The sequence below is a fragment of the Capsicum annuum genome, chromosome 1 (genome assembly GCF_002878395.1).
Source record: "Capsicum annuum cultivar UCD-10X-F1 chromosome 1, UCD10Xv1.1, whole genome shotgun sequence".
NCBI lineage: Eukaryota > Viridiplantae > Streptophyta > Magnoliopsida > Solanales > Solanaceae > Capsicum > Capsicum annuum.
In genome coordinates, this window is record NC_061111.1 from 118,927,345 (window position 1) to 118,940,745 (window position 13,401).

The window sequence follows — 13,401 nt, forward strand, 5'->3', positions numbered from 1 at the left end:
AGGATGGGCTTGAGGTAAGAATTTAAAAAAATATATATATTTTTTTTAAAATAACTTTTTGGTAAAGGGGTAAGCCATGAGGGTGGGGTGGGGGTTAGGAGGTGATGGGGTAGGGTAAGAATTTTTTAAAATAATTGAGAGTGTTGTGGGGGTGGGGGTAGGGAAGGGATAGGGATGGGGTTTGAGGTAAATGTTTTTTTTTTCTAAAAGAAAAATTTACTTTTTAAAAGAACTATATTTTTGGGGGATGATTTATTGTCATATAGGGGGGTGCAAAGGGTAGAGGTAGAGGGAGATGGGGGTTGGGGTAAGATTTTTTTTATAAAAAAATATTTATTTATTTTTAAAAAATATTTTTAAAATACTATCTCTTTGGGAGAGGCTGGGGATGCGGTGAAAGTGGGTAAGATTTTGATCGTGAGATAAGAAAAGATTTTAAATTTTAAAACAAAATTAAAAGAATTAATTTTTTGGGGTTGAGGTGGGGGTTGGGGTTCGGGGTAGGGAGGGGTATGGGGATGAGGTAAGGTAGGGGCAAAGAAACTATAAAAAAACTTTTAAAAAAATAAAAATAATATATTTAATAGAGGAGGGGTGAGGTGGGGTAAGCTAGGGTGTAGTGGGGTTGGGTGAGGTGGGTCACTTTGAGAGTGAGAGGACGCTTGTTTTTCCTAATGTCATTAAGAAAATTATTTTTCTACTAAACGAGTTGAAGTGGAGATTGAATTGGGCTTATCTGAACCCAATTTAAAAATGAATTGAGACTTAATGGGTTGAGATTTACCCAATAGTAAATTATCTTGAACCCAATCCATTAAATATTGAACGAGTTGGGCGGGTTAGCTCAATTTGGGTTCATTTTGACACCTCTACCTGAAATAGCAATTAGTATATGTATTTGATGTGTAAAACAACATTAAATGTGTATACAAGTACAGTTACATACTTTATTTTTAGGTAACAACTTGAGTTTAAAAAGAAAAAAAATCAGTTTCCTTAACTTACGTTCACCCAATTAATTGAAGAATCTACTTTCATATAGGCTACTCTTTTTTATGAGTTTCAAAACTTAAAATTCATGTGAATGGAAAAAAGAATTCTCCTTAATTTTGTTCTCTTTCTCTCTCTTCTATCCCTAATCTTTTTTTCTCTTTTTCCTGTTCACTTTATTTTATAATTTCACATCTCTCCCTCTTTCTATTTTATATTTTCACTACCCTTTTTGTATTTGTCTTTTTGCATTATATATTTATAATTTTACATGTCTAACCCTTTTTGTATTTTATATTTTCTCTTTCTTATTTTTTTTTTGTATTTTATATTTTTTGTATTAAATAATACAATTTATATAAATTATTTGTATTTATATGCCAAATTTATCATTTATATTTGTATATAAACAAGTATTATTTTGTAACGACCTTGATTGTCGTTACGTATAAGTTTTGCTTTTAAAATTTAATGTTAAAATTCTTTCTGGTTTCAAAATTATAAAATTCAAGCTAAGCTATTTTCGGAAAAAATAGAAGCGATGTATGGTCTAGGACAATCCTAAAATGATTTGGGTACGTATGGTGGTGTTTGATATAATCCCTAATTAGCTAAGACGATAATGAACCTATAGAATTTACATAATCGAATTTGAGTAAGTAGAACTCCAAAAATTGATCTTAGCATAAAGAATATTGTTTGAGATCCCTGAAATTTAAGGTGTGTTGTGAAAAAAGGAGAATTTTAGGAGAAACTAAATTTTGTGTCTCGTCGACATCGCTATAGTGATAAGCTCAAAAGCGAAAGAATTCTCGCTATGGTGATCGATCAACGTAGTTAAAGGACTGCTATAGCGGCTATGTTCGTTATAGAGACATAAATAGTTGTTTTATTTCAAAACCCCTAAAAAGGGTATATTTGTCCAAAAATGTTTGGGGCTTCAGCTGTAGTGATTTGGGGCGAAAAACAGCTCTTCATTATATTTTGTCGTCAAGGTAAGAAATCCATCCCCGTTAACTAGTAAATTAATCTTCTATCCTTAGAATTGCTAGTTTGTATGATTCGAGGAGGGTTAAGGGATGAATTTTGTTGATTTTCTGGTGCAAAGGGGTAACTTAAGTATAAAATCAAGGATTTTATGGTTAATTGTTGTTATTTTATTATTACACATCATTAATTCACTAAATCATCTATGAAATTGATAGTTTTAGGTGAATTAAGGTAGAAAGTTTTAGAACGGAAGGGAAATGATCATGAACTTGACATTAGAGATTAGGTGTGTGTTATAATTCCCAACGTGGTAGGTCATTGCACTCATTATTTGTTTTTATGTATTTTCTAGATCGAAATCAAGAGAAAATTGCACGGAAGGGCAAAATTCCAATTTAATGGAGTTGTGTAAGCTTGATTAGGGGTAGGTGATGGTATCATAGTTTAATTTGATTTGTACTATATGTACGTGTTAACTACTTTTTGGTGTGGCTTGTTAGTATATGTTGTTTGGTGTGGTTAATGCAATAATTTTTATCTTATGGTATGATTTTGGCCTACTTTCTATTTAAATGAGGAATGAATTGGTATTTGGACATTCTCTCGACTTATTGATGTAATAAGGTTGACAGACACTTTTAACTGGGATTCTGGTACATGAACGAAAATTGTCCCCTGTAGGTTATGACTAGAGGATGGTTATGATACCCATAGCGTGTATGTATGAGGTTCAAGTGAGATTGACGATTTCATGAGTCAACCAAAAAATACAATTACATGTTTGATTATTGTTTAATATGTCTTGACTTGTTTTGACTTGGCTTGATTTACTTGACTTGGTGATAAATGGCATGACTCGTTGCTTGTAATCCTAAATTACTTAATTGATACGTGTTATGCTCGGTATAGGTTAGAATGAGCATGGATTTACTTGTTGTACTATGTTTTGGTTATATGTTCATATTCTCATCTTGGGTTGGTCAAATGACCCTACCAATACGTTGTTATTCTTGTATGCTTATACTACACTTGCTCTTACTTTTGTTGAGTGTAGCGCATATTCTAGCTGCTCCTGCAAGACCTCAATAGTGATTCTAGCGAGTGATTTAGATTTTAAGGGTAAGCAGCTTATTCGGCTACCATAGGATCTTTCTTTTATATCATGATCCTTTATTTTGGACATTATGCATTTTCTTTTAGTTTTAGGGTTGCATTCCCTTCTTGACAATTTTTAGTATGTTTTGTTACATCGATTTTTAGATTCTAGGAGTGTTTTTCTTTTAGTGTTTAATTCCACATTTCTTTAAGTTATTAGATTGGCAGGTTCTTAGACTATTAATGGAACAATTTCTTCTATTTTCTATAAATATTGGTAAATGCTTTCGGGATTATTGATTCTTACACAGGAAAAAGGGTGGGGTGTCACTCACGTTCAATTGGGTCGTGACACATTTGTATCTATATGATTCAAATTGTCTAAACATGTGTCATTTGATATACATATATAGTTTGTATAAGATATGCATTTACCAAATATAAACAGTATTTATGTTCTCAAATATGTATCTCATAACTGTTTTCATGACCCCAAATACATATACAACACATAAACCCTTTAAATACTATCACCATTCTTTGAAATACTTATACAAATTTATTTATTTATTTTGAAATACGTATACAATTATAAATTTTAGGTTTTATTCACATACAAAATACATAATTGTTTTTATAACATCAGATATATATACAACACATATGCCCATTAAAAACACTGTCACCATTCTTTGAAATACATATACAAATTAATTTATATGTTATGAAATACATATACAACTGTAAACTGATCAGACTTTATTGATATCAAATACACATACAAATACATAACCGTTTTTATGACATCAAATACATATGCAACACACAAACCCATTAAACATCGTTATCATTCTTTGAAATAAATATGCAAAAATATTTATTTGTTAAGAAATACATATACAACTGCAAATATTACAGATTTATACACATACAAATACATAACTATTTTTATGACAACAAATATATATACAAATATCAAAATTAGCAACTTATTAGGTGTTGCCATTCAACAATTTCTTTCGCACCCTCTTCCAATTTGTAGTGTTCACTTTTCAAACAATGTTGAAATTAGTAGCCTGTTTGTGTTTTGAAACATATTGGCTAGATCTAGCCCTTTCCGTCATCATTCATGGCTAACTCTCCCTTAACGGTGAAACTTCAAGTAACGAAAATAAAATGGGGCTGCTTTAGTGGCAGTTATAGGGTGGTGTTTGTTTGGTGTTGCAGAAAAATGAAGAGAAGATAAAAAAGGATACCTTAATCTAGCTAAATACCATATACACCCAAGACGGAGAAGAGCTAACAGCTATGGAGGAATTATATAAGATATTCACTACCTATAAAAGAATAACAAAAGGAAATTTATTTTACATAAAGTGTTATACTGCACCAGCAGAGATATTATATGATGAGATAAAACCAGTGATACAAGTAGTAAAGATAGGACTAACAAGAGATATGATTATACCGGAAGATATATCGCAACAACCAGAGATACCTAGAATCGAGATACCAGATTTTTATGCAAATAAAAGACTTATTGGACTAGCTACGATCATACAAGAACTAGCAAATAACTACGCTAACGGAAATCCAATATGGAGCTACTATTCAAGAGATCACCAAATGATATATTCAAATTCGAAAGAACTAAGACAAGCAGATATGGAAGACGTAAGACAATGGATACTGACGCTACTTAACCCAGAAAAACAATCTACCGCGAGAGCAATAAGAAAGGGATTTATTTCAGACGGACTGCTAACCAGATACTGTAAGATAATCGGACATAAATATCCAGACCACCAATGTTCGAGGTGCAATGGAGAAGATAATATTATTCCAGAGGTACATCTAGAATAAAGAAGATAAAATGCCAGCTGGAAAGATAAGATAAAGAGCAATAATGGAGCAGATAAAGAGCAATAATGGAGCAGATACAGAGCAATAATGGAGCAGATACGACAAAAATCAACGAAGACAAAATACTGTACAAAAGGAGAATTATTGCAACAAAAAGTCTTGATGTACATTAAATTATTGTAACAAAAGTCTTGATGTACATTAAATAAGTTGTAAGAAACTTTACGTAAAGTAGATTAGAAAATTAGGAAAGTTAGATGGGGATAGGCCCCCCTTTTTTGACTTTTTAGAAACAGGAAACATGTAAAGTTCACATTTTCATTCTATAAATACAAAGGCAGAAGGCATTGCAAAAGGCAAGCCTTCATGCGTTGAAGCAACCGCTCTCTCCAATCCACAAAAATATTTTACTCAGTTAATTAGATAAACATACTCCAATGGAAAAAGCTATGGAACAACAAAACTCAGAAATATCAAAGCTACCCGAACAGGTATATCCATTTATGATTATGAATAGCTAATTTCATAATTCCCAACAATCATGATATGATAAAATAAATTCATATTAGTTACTTTATAGTAGAATTATTCGAAGAATAATATGTTAAGAAGTTTATTAACAAAGAGGAAACGGAGAAATATCCCTAAGGACTATGCCATCCTAAAGGTGAAACCATTGAGGCAAGAAGCCGTGGCGGGGAGTAACCAGAGTAGAGGCGCTGTTTAAGGGAAAAAGTATCCGGATTACCATGTTAATAATGACGGAAGAACATATTATTTAAGAATAATCTAGTATATAGTAAGCTAAGATGACTATATTTTATGTACATGGTTGAAGGGAATATTTTGAAAAAAGCAATTTTATGAAAAATGAATGATAATATATCTGATGTGATGGTAGATAAATTCAAAATACTTATTTTGTATGCACTTAGAAATATAAAAGTAGCAGATATAAGAAAAATCATATTAGAAAAAGCTTTTGGTGAATATTACATGACTAGAGTAAGTTATATACCATATCTACCTAACTACTCTTACAAATATTTACGATGATAAGTTACATAAAATTTTTAGAAAAGGATAAAAAATAAATAAATATGCAGTTACTAGAAAAACAGATAAAAATAAATATAGATAAATACATGAGAAATAAAGATATAAAATTTCTTAATAAAAATATGCAAAAACTACTAAGGCTAAAACAAACAACTACAGAATACTATAATAAAACCAATTTTAAAAAAATAGATCATTTAGATTATCTTAAAGTTTTAATATTATATATACTTAAAAACATAGAAATTATAGATATTAAGAAAATAATATTAGAAGAAGTAATAAACTATGAAATTGAAACTATAAATTGTCTAGAACAGTTATACGAAGAAATCTACCCAGAAGGATATTATACAGATTAAAAGAAAATGTTAGAATATATTAGAAAAACTAGAGAAAATCAAGAAAACCTAAATAACGAAATTAATTATAGAAACCGAATTAGAAAAATAATGGAAGACCTAAAAGAAAAATTAGCATGGATAGAAAAAACCTTAGAAAATTTAGATAAAAGTACATGTGATAGTTTATATAATTTAAAAAACTCACTACGAGCAGAACAACACAAGATAATAAATAACATTGAAAATCTAGAATTAGATATATATTATAGTACAGATAGGATAAATTATTATACAAGAATTTGTAACTCTGTAATTACTACAGGATAAAATAATTAATGAATATATCTTACGAAAAAAGTAAATTATTAAAAGATATTAAAACAAAATATCCACGCACTAATAAAAATAGATTCACTAGAAACCTACTAAATCTATTTAATCTACCTAATCCGCGCACCCCCCCTATAAAACCTACTAAATCTATTTAATCTACCTAATCCGCGCACCCACTAGTGTCCCGAATGGTTATTTAATTACCTTCTAGCAGCATTGTGTGAAAAAAGTATAAGAATTGGTGTCGCGTATAATTATTTAATCAACGCTTAGAAACATGATATGTAAAGGGGTATTAAAACTAGTGTCCCATATGATTATTTGATTAGCACGTAGAAACATGATATAAAAAGAGTATAGAAACTGGTGATTCGAATGGTTATTTACTTACCTCTTGCAAATATGATAGGAAAACGATATAAAAATTGGTGTGTCGAATGGTGATTTAATTATCTTTTACAAACATTGTATGAAAAGGTACAAAAATTGATGCCTTGTATGATTTTTTAATGAGCACCTAGAAATATGGTATAAAAAAGATAGAGAAACTGGTGTCCCGAATAGTTATTAACATGTTCTTAAATATCCCAATTTGAGGCTCAAGAATTTTTTATCGTTATTCATCTCTTCAAAAAATCTTTCGAACTGACTATATAGATGAAAAAATTATGAAAAAAAATATAAAAATTGTAGGTTGATAAAATATTTAGTTGACTTCGCAGGAAGAATATATCTATGAAAATGGAAGAAAGAAAATCTTATACAGTTGTGAAGAAAGAGGAGTGAAGAGAGAGAGATTTGAAATAAACTTTACAAAAATCAAATGAATTAACGTAGAGTAGGAGAAATATTAACAAATTAACTCATTTACCTAAATAACTCCTCAAACATAGGCCAAAATCATCACATCAAAAAATTTAGCCCATTTTTAGTTAAAAATTATTTTTTTACTTTAAATTTATGTTTTGTAAATAAAAACTAGATTTTGTAAATAAAAAAATAATATATTTATGTTTTCTAATATTGACTCTTAAATAGTACATATTTGTGATTTGCCATTTTACCTGCTTATTCCTAACTAAATTTATCTTTTTCTAAGTTGAACTTGATTATATTTTATTTAAATAAGAAAAAATTTAGAAGAATGCGATCAATTTATTGTTTAAGGCTTAGACAAACACTTATTTAGGAACAAAAACAAAAAGCAAAAGGAGTACTTATTTAGAAATGAAGTGAGTATTACTATAGGAGTAGGGACAAAATAAGTTTTGTCACGGACGTCCTATTTTGAGCGATTTTTAATTTGAAAAATAATAACAATTTATAATAGAGTCCTAAAATCTTATCATATCTCTTTCAAGCCCTCTCACGCCTCTATGTTGTCTTTGTAATTTCTGCTTATCTTTTTTCAGATAACCTTGTAGTTAAGAAATTGTATAATTATTGTGTATACTATATATTTGTATAAGATATATATACAAATATATCAAATAAAATTGTGTACACATCGAGAAAAGTATCATTATTGTATAAAATGTAAATGCTTCTTATATATTTCAATCTAATTCTAGCACATTATCATTTATATAATGTGTATAAATATAAAAAAAGTTAATATTAAGTGTATATGAAAAATCTACGGATAAAGATATTTATTATAAGTGTATAACAAATTTGAATATTCTATGACATAAAATTTATTTAATTAAATTGTACATTAAGTATATATTGGTTATACATTAATTATATAAAAAAATGTGAAGATTACATTGCATTACCTTTTTTTCATTCTATCTATCTCCATCATAATAGAAAAAATTAAAAAAAGGCTACATATTCATATTACTCTAAACATAAGAATTGGTAGTGAAATAATGACCCACCTTATAATCCTTTTAAAAGAAAAATATAGGAGACCAAAGCTTTACCAGTCAGACTTGTTACTCCAGTGAATATGCCTAGATCGATGATTACATTGGTGAGCAAAAGATGTTTGATAGATTTATTCGATTGGGTCCACCCAAGTTTTCTAAAGCACCTAAGAAGGATGCATATGAGCTCTAAGTTATTTTTCAGTTGACACTCAACTTCTACTTTTTTTTTTCATCTTTCTCTTTATTTATTTATTTATTTGTTTATTTTTTAGGAAAAAACTTTTTCTTTTTTTTCTCAACTTTTATTATTTTTGCTAATGAATAAAATTGGGTCCACAAAAAGAATCTTCATAAGAGTTCTATTGTCAAGTTAACTAACAACATCAGTAATAGGAGTCGATCACATATCTAATGTAGAAAAAATATTGTCAAGTTAATTAACAACATCAGTAATAGGAGTCGGTCACATATCTAATGTAGAAAAAATAATGTATGTTAGCACCTAATTAATACAACAGTATAAGAAGAAGAATATTCTAATTTTGAAATAATATTGTCCATGAGGCCTAAGTTATATTTTTAAGCCCAACTGTGATAAACCACCACATCATCATGCCACGTAAGCGCGAGATGGCTGATGGAGCTCAAATTACACCTCGAAGGTATAAGCAATCATCATCAGTATAGTTAACCCAACAAGAGTTGGGGTCGAATCCTCAGGGAATGAGAATACAAAATTCAATGTAAGTGTTAGAAGCAACTAGAAGTTGGCTCGTAATGCGATGTAAATCAAACACAAAAGTAAAATGGGGGGGGGGGGGGATTTGTTTTAAACACTTTATAGTTAGAGATTTGATCATATTAGGCATGTAGATTCAAAGCTAAAATGACTAGACTTGAAACCAAACATGGAAGAAGATTTGGGGTTATGCTCTTGTAAATATGGGTTCATGCATGGGTAATTGAACATTTGTCTAAATTTAGCTAAGAGTCATGAGTAAGCTAGATTATAGGTATTTAGGGTCAATTTGTCAATCAAAAACTAAAATCTCACAAATGGGTTCTTTGGACCACCTCACAAGTGTAGCTAGTTGAGCAATCTATAACCCCAATTAGTATCCTTACGCCTAAGAGATACTGTTAAATGATGCGAATTAAGTTATTGTTTACTCTAATTCCCCTCTCTCATATCCTTTGTCAAGGATGATAAGGGTTCAATAGTAAACTAGAGTATGCAACCTCTAATTATCAATTAAAACATGAAATAGGAGTGAAACCCATGTCAATTAGCTAATTAGAAAGACAAATAAACAACACCCATACAATAATCACAACTTATTCTAGCATAACCCTAAGCAAAAAAATTAGCTACTCATAAAGAGAGATAAAGAAAATTTTCCCAAATTCTCAGTCCATTGTTCCATTAAATCAAAGATTAATACAAAATAGAGATCCAAATTCAATAAAATGCATGAGAAAGTCACTAATTTGACACTTGAGATCTCACTCTAAGTTTTCAAGCTTCAAAAAGTACAAAGATGAAGGCCTAGAGCTAAAAAAACTCCTTTAAGCCCTAAATTCATGTTTTACAAAATTTACAAAACTGCTACCATACTGGTCACCTGCTGGCGCAGGTGCTAGCGCATGTGAGTGACTTGCACACAAATGCTACTAGATGTTCAATTTAAGCCATCCATATGCATAGGTGGCTCCCAATTAGCCTAAATGAAATTTTAAGCTCCTTTGTTCACTTATCACACTCTAATTGACTTGTATGACTAGCACAACCTTATTTTCAATCCTTACCTGCACAAACGAGCATTATAATATGTGAATTACCTCGAATCAATGGATAAAACATGATAATTCAAGATTAGTGCCAATAAGTCATCAATTTTCTAACTTATCGACATAAAGTTGTCCATGTGGATGTCTTACATAAGAGGAAAACTTTCCGTTTATGGAATATTCTAGAGAATTAGACAAATTTCCCATGAAAAATCCTAGAATCTCTTAGATTTTTGTGGGAAGGCCTTAGAACTTTCTAGGTATGAAGAAAATTATAGAGAAAGTAGTAATTTGTAACTTTGTAGGGACTTTATAACAATTATTATTTACACATTAGCTCCTAGGTGAGTAGTATAAATAGCGGGGCACTCATTTGTAAAAGCATAACAAAAAATCCTCCAAGTTTTTAGTAATATAAAAAGCTTCTTTAACAATTCTCTTGTGTCTTTCCAGCATTTCCGTAGTGATCTAGCTTTAAGAAGTCTTACTTGAGCTTGTAAGATCGTGAAAGATTCATAAGCAAGTTGTCAAGTACTACATGGTGTACTAAGTAAGAGTCTAAGACTGTGACAACATGGTATCAAAGCCAGATTAACACCAAGGAAATGGAAAAGAGGGTGAGATTAATGCTGCTACGTCAAATAGGATGCAATGGAGAAATACCAAAAGGGGATAACGAATCATAAGAAGGGTGAGAAACTGCTATTTGACCATATACTAAGTGAAATGCTAACATCCTACTCACTTTCAACTACTAAGGCGAGTGACGACAAGCACGAGAAGACATTCTAATGCATCACCTCGGGAATAAAGTAGACCGCAATGGTTGACACAACAAGGCTGGAAATAGAGATTCTTGTCAAACGTTTGTTCACGATCGATAGCAAGTTTAAGATTCTTGAAGAATTTACCCTTAAGGAATATGAAAATATCCGAAAAGAGTTATAGGGGTGCAAGCATGCAAAATTAGAGATGAGGAAAACCTTCACTTTCTTGGAGTGCTGGCTCATGAAATCATTAAGCTCAATTAAGACCATGAACGATAAAGTGGAGGCACTTGAGAGGGAGATTGAATTTATAGGTCCATAATATCTAGAATAAAGAGGGAGGCCAAAGTTGAGGCTCCAAACACCCATGTTCAAAGACGTTCGTGATGCAAAAGAGGTAAAGAATTTTCTTTAGCATTTGGTGAGTTATCTTAAGTGAAACAAAGTAAAGAGTGATGAGAGAAAGATCAGTATCACCGCATTATAACTCTCAGAGATACCATTCTATGGTGGAAATAAAAGAAGTCTGAGATGGAGAAGGGGCTTTGCATTATCAACACACGGGAGCAATTTTGAGTAGAGTTCAAGAGGGCGTTCTTTCCTAATAATGTTCTCTATGAGGCGAAGCATAGGTTGTGGGAGTTGAAGAAGATAAGTTGCATATAGGAATATATGAGAGAGTTTACTACTCTCACGCTTTAGATTCCCAACCTCATAGATGAATAAATATTATTCCACTTTATAGATGGGCTACAAAATTAGGCTAGGATAGGGTTGGAATACTGAGAGGTTAGTACTATTGATGAGGCTATCAAACAATCTAAAGCATTATTGGACTTTAGGCATAACAAGCATGACAAAAACAATGAGACAAGGGTACTCATACCATATGTGGGGGAGATTATGGAAAAAGTAAGGAGCAATAGGTGCACCTCAAGAATCATATCACCAAAAATTCCAAGGGCATGAAGTTTGAACACCAAAATTATATTGAGCGAAAGGTGCAAACTATGAAATGAAGTGGTTGTTGCATTTGAGGTGGGCAACATAGCTATGCAAGATGCCTTAAAATGAAGTCCATTAGTGCTATGTTACGTGAATGAAATAAAAAAGATGCACAAGAGCAACAACAAGGTTAAAGCGCGGTGCAACTGGGCATGATAAAATTATGTAGAGTTATTTCAAAATAATTGAAAAAGCCAAAAAAAATACAAAGCCAGTGCGTGGACATCACCATCAATGGTAGACCCTCCCGTGCTTTGATTGACTCAGGTGTAGAGGCCAATGTCATGACCAAGGAAGTAACAACAAAGTTGGGATTGAGTTTTATCCCAAGCAATAGCCACCTCTAGACAATTAATGCACTGTTGACTCCCATATGTGGAGTTGCTAATGGAGTAAGAATTATGTTGGATAAGTGGCAAGGTAAACAAATTTTACTATTTCTCTTGTAGATATCTTTGACATAATTCTTGGACAGAAGTTCTTCAAAAATTATCATACTTTGATTTACACCTATCTCCAACGGCTCTTAGTAATGGAGGGAGAAGGATCTTATATGGTGCCCATATTTAAAGTTTCAAAAATGGAATAACAACCATAATTATTAGCCTTGCATTTTAGGAAAGGCCTTAAGAAGGGGAAACCACTGTTTACTAAAAAGAGAAATCAGTAGAGAAAACCTGTAACACCCCGGGAGTACACCCTGGCCGCCACATGGTGCTTATGGTCACAAGTGACCATAAGCTAACCCATGAGCTGGTACCTGCTATGAGCACTGAATAATATACGGGTAATCAACATATGCAAACACAACTGAATATGCCATAAGATCTTAAATACAAAAAAAATATCTCTGAAATCATAAGCCTGGAAATAAGTATCTGAAAACAACCATTTGAAAACTGATAAAATAATGACAAAACAGACTAAAAGTATATGAAAACCTCTAAACTGACTGAATAAGAGTTGAAGGGACAGGACCCAACTAACTCTAACTGTCTAACTAAAGTAAAATACTGAAATAAACATAATTAGTCCTCAGAATATGAAGACTCACCACTACTGCTGCTGCTGATGCATTGGAATGTCTAAGTGCGGTGGGGAACCTGAGCATATGAACCTACGATATGAGACATCATAGCGCTAGAAAAGAGTATTCGGTTAGTACTTTGAATATACCGGTATGCTAAATGAGGTTAGGCTGATATGTATGAGCTCATGTGCATAAATAATAACTGAATGAATAAATGGCATGATATAACTGATGCATAGTATGTGTGGAGGTTGTAAAATCTG